Below are 13,660 nucleotides of genomic sequence, written 5' to 3' on the forward strand. Positions count from 1 at the left end.
CAGACACTGTTAGTTTTTGTGATGAATATTCAGTTTTGGTCTATGTTTTTACCACTTCATCTTTATCAGCCATTGTGCCAAACACTTGTGATTGTCAGAAAAATCCATTTTTCATCAGGTAACAGTACAGTACGAAAATGGTTCACCTTTATGTTGTGAAAGCAAAGAAAGGAAAGCTTTGAGATGATTTCCCTTCTGACACTCATTTAATTCAATGCAGAACCCATCTGTCCAGCTTCTTTACCTTGTCAGTTGGTTTCAAATGGTCCAATATTGTTGGGTTAGTAACATCAAACCTTGCTGCCAATTCATGCAGATGAATTTGCTTCCACTACAGCAGTGGTTCTCAACTTTCCTGATGCCATGCCCTTTAATACAGTTCCTGTGGGTTATGACCTACAGGTTCAGAACCACTGCACTATAGCTTTCAGCTCATCATTATCCACCTTGGTCTCAGGTCACACACACGGCTCATTTGCAAGATTAAAATCACCAGAATAGAACTCCTCAAGCCATCCGTGTCCTGTGTGTTCATTAGCCACATCCTTCCTAAACAGTTGGCTGATATTTAGAGCTGTCTGTGCTGCACTTGTTCCCCAATGGAAATCATGTTTGAAAATAACATGCATGTTTGACATATCCATGATTTTACAAAAATTACTCTAAAAATTTTTGAAAGATAATCATAAGCCAAAACATGCATTTGAAAGACTGAGGGTGTATCTTCACAATAAAAATTAAACAAAAAGTATCGAAGTGAAATGTCAGAGATATCAGCTGTCAAAGTTAGTACTTCAGAAAATAGGACATTTCTTGTGTAATAACCTTAATCTTTTATGGCCAGAGTATGTGATCAGTAAAGTCTAATTTTCAGGAATTTTAAAGAGTTTCATGATAATCAATAAGCTGTCCTAAGTAATATTAGTTAATATTTCTTGAGTTTAAGAGAAATATAAATGAATCATATAAGTGATTCAATTATGTGTATATGTGTGTAATTGTGTATGTGTATATTTATTTGCTTAAATTTTTTAGGTCATACTTTTTATTTGATGATTCTCATCCCTCATTGTCACTATTTATTTTGGATTACTAACACGATTAAGTTGGAGAAATGCATGATAAAGTATTCCAGTAAAAGTATACATTTAATAAAATTCTTCTTATATTTTTAGATTTTCACCTTTTTGTTGAGCAATTATTACCTTTTCCATACAGTTTCGTTATTGGTAAAATGTTTTTTGTGTATTTTATAATCAAAAGTATATCCCCAATCTCTTCTTATTGTTTTCCCAGATAGTAAACAGACTAAGAAAAGGGAAGTTGAATGTCTGACATTGTGCACAAGTATTTGCTCAAGAGCTGATTTACTCTTACTTTTATTTTCTGTGCCCAGAAAGAATACAAACAACAAACATTTAAATATATGTGTCTGTAATGAGGACCTCTGAGGAATCAACCCTAGGGTCATGCAAACTTGGCCTGATCCCCATGGAAATCTTGATCTCCAGGGACAGACGATGTATTTATTTGCTCCCAACCCAAAAAAGGCAGTGTCTCACGCTAACCGTTCTTCTCCAGTGAGAACAGATCCCTCGATTCCCAGCCCCAGCTGTGAAATTCCCATCATCCAAGGTCAAATGTGAAGTCTATAGAGATGGGGATTCCATAAAAGAATCTGACAGCAGCAGACAGCAGCCAGGTAAGAAGGGCTGATTAGGGCACAGTCACCCCCCACAACAGATAGATTCACATGGACACACATAGACTGACATTTGGTAAAACAGACCCACTAAATCCCTTTGCATCTAACCACATTCAAAGCAGGCAGCATCTTTTGGTGTGCCATGCACAAGCCTTATTCCCACAGGATATGCTATCCACTGCAGAACAGGCAAGACATGTCTAGGGTGGAAATAGAAAGAGAAACAGTGGAAAAGGAAGGAGACAACCAGGGTTCATGGTGCTGGGATCATTGACTGTAGGCTCCTAGAAAGCTTGGCCAGAAGCTCAGAGCCAAGAGTCACTTTCCCCGACCCCCAAAGAGAGATTTCTGTCAGACCTCCATAACCCTCTGTTCTGTCCCTAATACCCACTTTTATGCCACATGCCACCCTATGTTCATCCACTGTGGCCTGTGACCACATAATTAAAGTGCCTTGAGGGAGGCTGCTTGGATGCCATGCAGAGCTTCACAGTGGGTGTCCACTATGGCTGAGTCCAGGGCCTTAATTTGAAGGTCCAGGAACATGGACACTCAGTGCTACAGAATGTCAGACATCTCAACCACAGTCTCACAGTGACAGACCCACAAAAGATTAAAGCTTGAAAGTAGATTTCAACATATCTAAGTTAGACAACCAAACATTATTGCCAAGAGGGCTGGTAGGAGCACTCTCTCCCTATAAGGAAACCAAATGGGAAGTTGAATCAATATTCAGAGAAAGTGTCATTGTGAATGTCCAGAGTAAGAGAAATTAAGTGTGTAAGTTACTATGATGTAGCTGGCTTCCTGTGGAATTTCTACTTGATGTTTAAAACATGAAATGATAATATTTCTTCCTGTCACTGATCCTCCTAATGTCAGCAGTTCTCTTGATACAGACTCTGTAACAAGAAGGCATGAGATAATTTAAGTTTGTTGTTCTCAGTATTTGGCTTTATTAGTGACTCAAAGACAACAGGAAAAATCCCAAGTAACATTCTGTTATCCTCTTTTCATCATTTATCTCAGTTTCTATTATGGGACACAACCTACCCTTAATATCAAGACAGTCACATCTTCTGGGTAATGTCCTCTCTGGTATGTTTTTATGACATAGCCCACCAAGTCCCTCATTCCTTGATTTCTAAAGTCCAGGCTAACTTGACTCCCTCTGGAACATCTGTGCACTATCTAGCCCTGTTCCACCTATCTTTGCTCTGGAAGCTAATCCAGATTAAAAAAAAAAAATGACTTCATATCTCAGCATCTTTCTTTTCTCTCTTTCTTTCTTTCTTTCTTTCTTTCTTTCTTTCTTTCTTTCTTTCTTTCTTTCTTTCTTTCTTCTTTTGAAACAGATTCTCACTTTGTCACCCCTCAGTAGAGAGCCATGGCATCATAGCTCACAGCAGTCTCTAACTCTTGGGCTCTAGTGATACTCCTGCCTCAGCCTCCCAAGTAGCTGGGACTACAGGTGCCCACCACAATGCCTGACTATTTTTAAAGATGGGGTGTTGCTCTAGCTCAGGCTGGTCTCAAACTCATAAGCTCAGGCTATCTGTCCACCCTAGCCTCCCAAAGTGCTGGGATTATAGGTGTGAGCCACCACACCTGGCCTTTGTCACCTTTCTTTCAATCTCACTAATTTAACTCTCACAGAGTGAGGCACTTCAACCAATCTCCTAAAAGTATTCCCTACGATACTCTCTGCTCAGCTAGTCAAGCCACTGCACACAACAGTTGCCTTTCCTCAGTCCTTTGATCTCTCAGGGAATTTATCTCCTCCCCTTTACTGTTCAAAAGCACCTGACCCCTCTGCCTACAATTTCTTAGTCCTGATTACCTGTTGGACCTGCCCTATGAATTTTTTCTTTATCAGTCTGATTAAAAGTAGATTTCAGCATAGGGGAGGCTAGCCAAGAAGTAAATTCCTTTCATTCAATAGCAAAATCCAGATACAAGACCTAACTGCCTTTGCTCTTTTGACTAGCAGAAGGAAGAAGAATGGCATACATCAACCTGAACAGTGTGATCAGGACAGGAGACCCAACACCTGTGAACTACAGTGAGGCCATCTTCATGGCAGCTAGAATGTTGAGAGCAAACCACCAAGCAAGTTTATCAAAGCCCACAAATTTTCCAAATTCTTGGAAAATATAAAAGCCAGAGATAAAATTTGCAGGTTTGTAGTGTGGCACATAATACAGTCTGGCACTGAGTTAAAATTTCAACAGATGATAACTAATCAAAATTTCAATAGATGATAACTAATCAAAATATAGCAAAATCCATTGAAGGAAAAAGCACTTCAGCTGGTATGGAACTCTAAATTTCATCGGCTCTGTGAATATGGGTGAATCACCTAGCCACCCAATCCTCCATTTCTTCACCCGTAAAGTAAAACAATTTGCCTTAAATTTTAGTTCATTATTAACCAATGAGTAAACTGTTCTAAAAAAAAAAGTGCTCACATGTTGGCATGTGATCTTATAATATGGTGTTCCTCCCCTATAGACATGGAAGGAGACAACCAGAGTAGAGTCACAGAATTCCTTCTCCTGGGACTCTCTGGGCAGGCAATGCAGGAAGAGGTTATCTAGGGGCTGTTCTTGTGGATGTGACACCATCACTGGGAACATTCTCATCATGTTGGACATCAGCTGTGAAAGTCATCTCCATATGCCTAGGTACTTCTTTTTTTATTAAATCATAACTGTGTACATTAATGCATTTATGGGGTACAACGTCCTGATTTTATATACAATTTGGAATGCTTACATCAAACTGGTTAACAGCTTTCTCCTCATGTAGAGGACGCCAATAGTCAGACGACCTCTGAGCAAGATGATCTACAGCTGTGGAGTGGACCCTTGGGCCATTCGTCCGCAGGTGCTCCTTGTGGAGAAAGAGCCTGAGCCTTCAGCATGTAATCATTTGTTAATTACTCCCCTCACCTATGTTGTACAGTCTTAATAAAAGGCTAGTGCAGAGGTTGCTCTGGGCTATCCTGCAAAGAAGGGCTAGCCCACCTCCTACAAGCTTGTACTTCTAATCCGCATCACGCCTGGTTCCTTCCTGTGGTGATCGAGACCAGGGCGATAGAGGCCCAGGAGGTTGCAACAACCTCACTTACTTAATTGTTGTGTTAAGACATTTATACTCTACTCTTAATAGATTTGACATGTACCCTTTCATTATGCACAATAGGTGAGGTCCCACCAATCACTCTCCCTCCACCCAGCCTTCCCTCCTCCCCTCATCCTCCTCTCTCTCCTCCTTCATTCTGGGCTATAGTTATGCTTTATCATTTGTATGAAAGGGTAGGTTGATTATATATTGGTTTCATAATAGTACTGAGTACATTGAATGCTTTGTCTTCCATTCTTGAGATACTTTACTTGGAAAAATATGCTCCAGTTCCATCCATATAAACATAAAAGAGGTAAAGTCTCCATCTTTTTATGGCTGCATAATATTCCATGGTATATATATACCACAATTTGTTAATCCATTCATGGGTTGATGAGCACTTGAGCTTCTTCCATGACTTGGCAATTATGAATTGGGCTATAATAAACATTCTGGTTCAAATATCTTTGTTGTAAAATGATTTTTAGTCATCTGGATATATAACTAGTAGATGAATTGCAGGATCAAACTGCAAGTCTACTTTTAGTTCTTGAGAATTTTCCAAACTTCTTTCCAAAAAGGATGCATTAACTTGAATTCCCACCAACAGTGTAGATATTTTCCCTTCTCTCCACATCCATGCCAACATCTGTAGTTTTGGGATTTTGTTATGTGGGCTAATCTTACCAGAGTTAGATGCTATCTCAAAGTGGTTTTGATTTGGATTCCTCTGATGATTAAAGATGATGAGCACTTTTTCATGTGTTTGTAGGCCATGTATTTCTTCTTAGCCAACCTCTCTTGTGTTGACATCTGTTTTTCATCAGTCATTATCCTCAAGATGCTGGTTAATCACCTTTTGGGAAGCAAGACTGTTTCTGACCTTGGCTGTATTATCCAGATCTACTTCATCACTTCCATTAACATGGAATGTTAACATGGATGGTTTCCTCTTGGGTGTGATAGCCTACCACTGATATGTAACCACCTGTTGCCCACTACACTACACCAGGAGCATAAGGCCTAAAGTCTGTGTCCTCCTGGTGACCTTATCTTTGGTCATTACAAACCTGCACACTCTCCTACACACTATTCTCATGGTCCAACTTACATTTTGTTCCAAGAGTGCTGTACACCACTTCTTCTGTGACCCTTATCCTATTCTAAAGCTCTCTTGTTTTGATAAATTTATCAGTGATCTGATGTTCTTTGCTGTGGGTGGACTGCTATTTCTGACACCATTTACATGTATCATTGTTTCATATGCTTACATCTTCTCTAATGTACTAAAGTTGCCATCTGTCTGTGAGATAAGGAAAGCCCTGTCCACATGTGGATCCCATCTCGTTGTGGTCTCCTGTTTTACAGAGCAATCCTGGGATCTATATGTGTGCTTTATCCTCCTACTCAGTTCAGGACACTGTGTCCACTGTCATCTTCACAGTGGTGACACCCCTAGCCGATTCCTTTATCTACAGCTTCAGAAATCATGACATGAATGTAGCCCTAAGGAAGTTAATTCTCAGATTCTAGAACTTAAAAGTTTTAGCACTGAAAGGACTTTTGGAAATCAGACATTTCTTTATTTTACAAACAGAGAAGATAAGGTACCAATAGGGACAAAACTCACCCATGACTATTCCTCTAATTAGTGGTATGTGATTGTGATCATGATTTTGAATATAAGCCTGTTTTTAAGTCATAAAACTATTAATTTTTATTTATAAAAGGGGCTAGTTCTAAGACATTCATATAATAGACAAGAAAAACTGAGAGTCAGACATATTTGAATCTACTGTTTCAATTCAGTTCAGGAACCTCTAGGCAAGTTCCACAATGATCTGGGAATTTCAAAGGAATTCAGAGAAGGTTCTCCTCAGAGTCAACTGTTCTCTGTAGCCTCCCAGAAGGAGATGATGTAATTTTCCCATTTCTGATTCTCAGAAAGGCCACCTGGCCCAGAGCTGTACAACTAGTAACTGTTGGTTACTGATGGTTTTCAACCACTGTCAAAATCTTTGGTCATTACTGAGGTAGGTAATTCTTCCTGTGCCCTAGTTTTGGGTTCTTCCACCACTTCTCACTCTACCAAGGGTGACAGAGTGAGACTCTGTCTCAAAACACAAAACAAGCCTTGGTGCCTGTGAGAACCTTCTCACATTCAAAACCCTACCCTTAGTCTACCTCATGTGCACACACACATACACACACCAATCTAACTTTCTGGTGTTTTGTTTTCTTTTTGAATCAAGCACACAGTACAGGGCTTCTCCAACTGGAGTGTGTGAACTCCCAGGAGAGCATATCTGGTGCCAAAACCTGACTACATGTGATAAACCTGGTATATCTTTCTGAACTAACATGTTATTTTAGAAGTGGTTCGGTACAAACATGCAATGCAATAACATGGACTAAATGTTGGTGGTTGAAGTTATATGGTTCATTTCAGCCTTGTCATATTCTCCTTTGCATTACCCATATCTGCACATGTGTCCCATCCCATTATTACATCACACACTCAAACTGAGAAAGTACCACAGCTGATGCATGGATGTGTCCTATACAACGCACAGTAGAGTTTTTGTTTTCCTAAATAATCATGTACTGAAAAAGCAGTAATGATCTTGCAGGCAAGTCTGATGGGAAATTGGGAAGTTAGCATTCCTAGATACCAAAAATCAGAGCAGAAATATTTTAAATCTAGGGAACTAGAGTAGTGGAAATATTTCACTAAGTTCTAGGGCCCAAGGAGGCCTCAGGGATGAGCCATGGCTGTGGTCCAGGTTTTATTCCTCAGTGTCTCTCCCTCTACTCTCACTCAAAAGGTGGGTGTGGGGAGGAGGTGGGTATGGGAAGGAGATAGAAGTGCAGAGTCAAGGGGAAACCTTGGTGAAGGGCAAGATGAAGCCTGTGCCAGGAGGCTCTGCTTCTGCAGCAAGGACTCCAAGAGGCACTGCTCCCTCTTCCCACAGGTAGTTTCCATCTTGTGCTAATTAACCATTAGGGGCCAGCTCTTTGAAGGCCAATTAAAACAATTTGGGGAGAAAAGTTTGGCTTCAGCTCATTAAATGATAAAACAGAGGCTCATGCCTCTTCCCAGAACAGTTCCCCAGATGCTGCTCTCCCTGGAGAGGGTCATGGCCGTTGAACATACTTTCAAGTATCATGGAACCACCTCCACTCAATTTGTCCTTCAAGCATTTACCCAAGGCTAGGCCTACCAGGGAGATTTCCAGGAAAGCCTGGTACCATGTCTGATGAGCTGAAGAAACCCTCCCTGCCACATTCTGGTTATTGCAAACTTCTAGAAATTATTGTTGTCTGTCCTATATAATCTTACTTCTTTATACTTCAGGGAAGAAGCTAAGCTTTCTGGTACTTTATTTCTCACAATGTCCATGGGCCTTCAACCAATGATTTTGTTCTGGTAATTATCCTTCTGTCACATGAATATTGAAAACTAGTTTTGTCTTAGTAGTATACTCTTTTTTTTCTTTTTTAAAAATTAAATTGTAGCTGTGTACATTAATGCAATTATGGGGTATAGTGTGGTGTTTACTTATACAATTCTAAATATTTTCATCAAACTGGTTAACTTAGCCTTCATGTCATTTTCTTAATTATTGTGTTAAGACATTTATATTATACTTTTAGAGAGAGTCACTTGTACCCTTGTGAGATAAACCATAGAGGTGATCCCTTCAATCACCCTCCCTACACCCAATCACCCCCCTCCACTCCCCCTCCCCATATTCTTAGGCTATAATTAGGTTATAGCTTTCATATGAAAGCTATAAATTAGTTTCATAATAGGGCCGAGTACATTGGATACTTTTTCTTCCATTCTTGCGATACTTTGCTAAGAAGAATATTTTCCAGCTCCATCCATGTAAACATGAAGGAGGTAAAGTCTCTATCTTTCTTTATGGCTGCATGGTATTCCATGTACCTGGCTATCTACAATCTTCCTGTGTGAACTTCAATGCTTTGCTGAGCCTATTTTCTGAAGGACCATGTTTTATTTGTTCTCAAAATCACGTTTATTGAGTAGCTGGTGAAAAACTCCTGGGTTGTACTACTTGAGGAAAGGGCTGACTCTAGATCTGGGACAGGGAAAACATAAGATGAATGTGGAGCACCTTGTAGTGCAAGAAATTTAGGGTGCACTAAAAAAAAAAAAAAAAAAAAAAAAAACAGAAAATATCTGTAGTCCCAGCTACTCAGGAGGCTGAGGCAAGAGAGTCGCTTAAGCCCAGGAGTTGGAGGTTGCTGTGAGCTGTGTGATGCCACGGCACTCTACCAAGGGTAGAGTGGGATTCTTCTCCAAATCCATAATGACAGTTGACAGTTGAAGGAATAAAGGACATCCATTCCTAAATATGCCAAATTGGTATATTGATTATTTTGAGTTGAAAACAATGATGAAAATGGAGAACTGTTTTAGGAAGGTTGAGCTGAACTGCCTGTTCCCACAGCAGCAAGCTATATAGATTCCTCCAGGAGGAATAGCCTCCCTATATTAGCTCTTTTTTTTTTTTTTTTTTTTTTTTTGCAGTTTTTGGCTGGGGCTGGGTTTGAACCTGCCACCTCTGGCATATGGGGCTGGTGCCCTACTCCTTTGAGCTACAGTGCCACCTGAAAGGAAATAGCTCTTATCCCCAGAGACTGGGAATTGGGGCTACCATGGACACGAATAAATAAATTTCCCAAAGGAAATCTTGCCTTCTACTAGCTGTGCACACCCCACCCCTACACATCTCCTAGTGATTCCCTGGAATTTACGCCTCTAGCCAGATCCCTTTTGTCTTGCATTTCTTCACAAATTTATCTTTCCTTATCTAAAAAGTACAAAAACATCTTGCTTTGGCCACTTCTTCTGAATTTCTTCTCTTATAAAGATCACTGTGGACGTGTAAAAGTAATAAACTGTGGGTGTTTTTCTCTTGTTCATTTGTCTGTGGGTCAATTTGGTTCCTAGATCCAGTCAAAATTTTCACTAAGTAGGGCTGAGTATATTGGATACTTTTTCTTCCATTCTTGAGATACTTTGCTAAGAAGAATATTTTCCAGCTCCATCCATGTAAACATGAAGGAGGTGAAGTCTCCATCTTTCTTTAGGGCTGCATAGTATTCCATGGTGTACATATACCACAATTTATTAATCCATCTGTGGGTCAATGGGCACTTGGGCTTCTTCCATGACCTAGCAAAGCTATAACCCAATTATAGCCCAAGAATATAGGGAAAGGAGAGAGGGAGGGGAGGGAAGGGGAGAGGATGGGTGGAGGGAGGGTGATTGGTGGGATCACGCCTATGGTTCATCTTATAAGGGTAGATGTAAATCTTTCTAAATGTAGAATATAAATGTCTTAACACAATAACTAAGAAAACAATAGGAAGGCTATGTTAACCAGTTTGATGAAAATATTTCAAATTGTATATAAAAATAGCACACTGTGCCTCATGATAGTATTCATGTACACAGCTATAATTTAATTAAAAAAATGCTCACTAAAAGCTAAGTGGGAGTTGGAGGTGATCTTTCCTTCCCCTACACAGTCTAACCATGAGAAAAGTTAGAGAACCCCAGATAGAAAGACATTATATGAAATGCCTGGCCAGAACTTGACAAACAGAAAAAAATTGAGAAACTGTCACATATAGAAAGAAACTTAGGAGATGTGGGTTTTACCTATGAGGATATAATACAAGAGGTTCAAATGCTGGACTTTTTTTTTCTTTTTTTGAGACAAAGTCTCACTCCATTGCCCAGGCTAGAGTTCCATGGCATCCACCTAGCTCACAGCACTCCCAAACTCTTGGGCTCAAGCAGTCCTTCTGTCTCAGTCTCCCAAGTAGCTGGGAATACAGGTGCCCAACCACAATGCCTACTAATCTTTCTATTTTGGGCAGAGATGCAGTCTCACTCCTGCTCAGGCTGGTCTCCAAGTCCTGAGTTCAAGAGATCCTCCTGCCTTGGTCTCCCAGGGTGCTAGGATTATAGGTATGATATGATTTGCAACCACCCCAAATGCTGGGCATTTAAATACTGCTGACACATGTATTGGTAAATGTAATGGTCTCAGATAGGTTGATATGCAGTGCTCACTGGCCACCCCTTGAATGAGCTAGGACAGAAAGGAACAGAAGGAAGGAAAATTTTTCAAAGATGTTCTGTGGCCACTGAATTAACTGAAAGAATCATCTTCTGACTCCTTTCTGGAAGCAAGAACCAAACCACTCAACAGATGAGTCCCTGAAGACAAAGGGTATGTGGCAGATATTGGAGGGGGATCCTTGGGATAACCTCTTAATGAATCTTGGACTTCATCATTAAGTACTACAGGCTAAAAAGAGACCAAAAAATGTAGAAATAAAGAAGTTTCTGCTCAGTTCTCCCAACTGCCTTTCTAACCCACTAGGGTGTTGACTCTCACACCATGGCCAAGAATCCCTGTCACCATAGGCCAGAAAGAAAGGCGGACCACTCTGGATTGTGTCCTCTAGATGTATTCTAGGAACCAAGTCTGGATATATCACCAATTCACTTCCAAGCAACACATTTCATTCTACCCAGACAGGAAAGTCATCATGACATCCTCAGCATCTTTTATTTCATAAATGGGTAGATCACAGCCAATATCAGAACCAGAATAAATCTTACATATGTGGCTTCCTAATTCTCTGAGAAGAACAGCATGAGAAATTTTTATCACATGATTTCTAGACTCTGGTTGATAGAGAATCTATTATCTCCCTAGGTATAATCACAGAATTAATCATAATGGCCATCAGAATTGCATATGGCATCAAACAATCCCATAGAGATCAGGAAGATGTGTTTTGACCCCAAGGAATAACAAGGAGATTGGGAATCCTCATCCCCATCACTCAGATCCAGCCTACCACAGGCCACCAGCCAAGCCCTGTGCACTTCTTGGCACTCTCCACCTGTCATGGCACAGTTGGTTCCCAACACCTTTTGCCATTCTAACCAATCCTCCAAACATATAGTATATATTCTGGATAATCAGAAAATAAGGTGTTTCTGCTCCACATTAGAACCTTAATTCTTGGGTGGCACCTGTGACTCAGTGGATAGGGCGCTGGCCCCATATGCCAAGGGTGGTGGGGTTCAAACCGAGCCCCAGCAAAACTGCAACAACAAAAAAATAATAGGCATTGTGGTGGGCACCTGTAGTCCCAGCTACTTAAGAGACTGAGGCAAAAGAATAGCCTAAGCTCAGGAGTTGGAGGTTGCTGTGAGCTGTGATGCCACTGCACTCTTCTGAGGGCAATAAAATGAGACTCTGTCTCTGTCTCTATAAAAAAAACAAAAACAAAAACAAAAAACCCCACCTTGATTCTTCACCTCTGTTCTCAATCTTTTTATGAGGAAAACATGTGACAAAGAATATTTGGAAAGGCACCACCAACCCTCTTCAGTTTGGAACTGATAGAATCTCATACCCCAGCCAGAGCTTGAACTACCCTTGAAATTTCCCAAAAAGAAAAACTCTCATATCCCTGACATACAACATGAATACCAATCTTCTTTTCTTCTTCTTCAGACCTTGGGGAAGCTAGTTCATTTGTCATCTGCAAAACACACACACTTTCCCTTGTGGAATGCTGTAATAAGGAACTTTGGGAGTAGAGGCAATAAAACCCCTCCACAACCACAGAAAGGGATTGTACTCCAGCCCAAAAGATAAGAAGACAGATTGAATTTCCCAGGACCCCAAGTATTGACCCCTCACTGCAGAGCAGTGAGGGAAAGAAGACTGCTACCCACAAGTCTGTAAGAAAGGATCTCTCAAACTTGCTGAGCTTTGGCTCTAATTATCTAGGGGGTGATGGCATTTGTGGTCCAACCTATCTCCCTGATGGGGCTGCAGAAAGGTAAGTCAGGTCATGCATGAGGAAAATCTTTATGTCTTTGAATCAACTAGACACTTTCAGATAATATTTAGTCATGGTCTGAGAGTGCTACTTCACAAATTAACCCCATAAGGAACAAAAAGTACAAAGTTCAGTAACAGGTACAGTGACCCTGACATGTCCAGCCTCGCTCAGATAACTGTAGATCCCATGTCCTTAAAGCAAGACCTCACCTTTCACACAATGAATTGTTCAAGTTTGCCTCAAATAACAACTCCACAGGGCAGTAAGTAGGATCTCAGAATTTCCTGAAGGAACCAATCCATAGAAACTTTTAAACAAAGGAGTTCAAATGGAGCAGGCTTCTTTGGGAAGGAGTGGGTGCCCAGTGCTGACTGTGACCATGAAGCAGGGTGGTGAAACTTTCAGAGATGCTCCATGAGGGTTCTCCTGTGGGCAGAAATGTGCCCTGCATTGTCCTTGCCACATGGCCTCTGGGGTGGGGCCCCCACAGAATCTCCAGTCAACTCTAGTCAGCTCCTGGAGGCAAATGAAGGGACAAGTGCAAGAATCTGGGAAAGGAATTACCAGCAGCACAGGCAGCCAGGTAAGGCCAGGAGAGCCAGAGTGGGAGAGTTGCTCAAACACAGACACCACCTGGATGTGAGTTTAGCCATTCACAACTTTAACATCACCCACCTTCCATCTTATGACTCTTCTCAGCGTGAGGCAGGTCTAGCCTTTAAAGCTTCATTCTCTCTGGCATAATGGCTGGTAAGGTCCCCAATAAAGAGTGTAGCAGGCCTACAGCCAGTCCTCTGTCTTCCCTTTTACCTCTCCTTCATCCTAGCACCCTTAGTGGGTGGCAGAGGAAAGAAAAGAATCATTTGCTCAGAAATCAAATCCATTTCTAGATTAACAGTGTGACAAGGCAGGGTTGGCAGTAGC

At 40.9% G+C, this 13,660-nt stretch overlaps 1 pseudogene; it reads left to right on the plus strand.

Moving 5' to 3' along the window:
- Positions 1-4,218: 4,218 nt before the first annotated feature.
- Positions 4,219-6,364, plus strand: LOC111722477 (annotated as a pseudogene).
- Positions 6,365-13,660: the final 7,296 nt, after the last annotated feature.

Source organism: Otolemur garnettii, unplaced genomic scaffold (assembly GCF_000181295.1).
Source record: "Otolemur garnettii isolate 467f Iridium unplaced genomic scaffold, OtoGar3 scaffold00261, whole genome shotgun sequence".
Lineage (NCBI taxonomy): Eukaryota > Metazoa > Chordata > Mammalia > Primates > Galagidae > Otolemur > Otolemur garnettii.